At 29.2% G+C, this 1,454-nt stretch overlaps 1 protein-coding gene across 1 annotated transcript in view; it reads left to right on the top strand.

Moving 5' to 3' along the window:
- Positions 1-1,454, top strand: part of LOC105807708 (chromosome unknown open reading frame, human C9orf84) — a 128,942-nt gene that overhangs the window by 5,003 nt on the left and 122,485 nt on the right. The gene's annotated exons all lie outside the window — the stretch shown is intronic.

The following is a 1,454-nucleotide window of genomic DNA, read 5'->3' as shown; positions in this document are numbered from 1 at the left end:
TCCTCATATTTAATAGATAGTTTGGCTAGTTATAGAATTTTAGATTGGAAAGAAATTTTTTCTCATAATTTCCAGGTCATCGTTCCAGTTTATTCTAGCTTCCAGTATTGCTGTTGAGAAGTCCAATGCCACTCTGATTCCTAAATATTTTTAACATGATCTCCTTTTTTAACCTGAAAACTTCAATGATATTTTTTCTTCCAGTTCTGAAATTTCACAATGGTGTGTGTGCCTTGTGAGTTTATTTTCGTATATTAGGCTGGGCACATTATGTATTTATCCTTTCAATCTGGATACTTATACACTTCAGTTTTGAGAAGTTTTCTTGAATTATTTCTTTGATGAATTCCTTCCTTCAGTTTTCTCTTGTTCACTCTTCCTGAATCTCCTATTGTTCATTTATTGAGGTCTTCTTTAATGTCTTTCAATAAAGTTTAAAATTTTTCTTCATAAAGATGTTACATATCTTTTATCAGATTATTCCTAAGTACTCTATTTTAGCTGCCATTATTAATTATATCTCTAAATCAAGGTTTCTGTTTACTGCTTGTGTATAACAAAAGGCAGTTGATTTTTACAGCATTCTTATATTCATTCACCTCTTAAACTTTCATATTAATTCCAATAATTAATTCTAATATACATAATCATATTGTCTGTGGTTAATGGCCATCCGTTTCTTTCTTTACAATATTTAAATCTTTTTTTGTCTTACTATGCTGACTAGGACTTCTAGTACATTGTTCAATAGAAGCAGTGATAAGTCACCATCCTTATCTTGTTCCTGACAGAGAAGGAAATGCGTCTAACCTTCATATTTACATCAATTTCAGTGGTGAAATATTAGAAATATTAGAAACATTTCCTTTATTGGGTTGAGGAAGCTTCCTTCTGTTCCTAGTTTGATAACAGCTTTTAATCATGAATGATGATTGGATTTTATTCATGTTTCTGCATATACTAAAATATCTACATCTTAAATATATAGAATGCCCCTTTACTAAAAACTCTTAATCCTGTAATCCAAAGATAAATTATTTTACTATTGTGATTATACTGTATATGCATTATATTATTTTTACATATTAACATTATCTTGGGAACATTTCATTATATGCTTAAGTTTTCTTCAAAAGTATGTCTTTCAATGACTGCAGTTTTAAATCTCTTGTATGTAACACACATTTCCCAATTCGAGAGCACTAATGTTTTTAATTTCAGTTTCATAAATATATGTTCTTATTTCCGATTATTTCCTTAAAATAAATTCCTGGTAATGGAATTATTTGGTGTATTTTTTTAGCTGTATGTTTATGAGCATAGTATGAGAATGCCCTGTTCATGCCAGCCTTGTTGTCATTGAGTATATTACCACCGATGTTGTGGTAATACTTTTAAACCAAAATGATGGGCAAAAAATTATATTTTGCTTGCATTTAAAAAATTACTAATGT

The sequence above is a fragment of the Propithecus coquereli genome, unplaced genomic scaffold (genome assembly GCF_000956105.1).
Source record: "Propithecus coquereli isolate 6110/MARCELLA unplaced genomic scaffold, Pcoq_1.0 Scaffold163, whole genome shotgun sequence".
Classification (NCBI taxonomy): Eukaryota; Metazoa; Chordata; class Mammalia; order Primates; family Indriidae; genus Propithecus; species Propithecus coquereli.
This window is presented reverse-complemented; position numbering and strand designations above follow the sequence as displayed.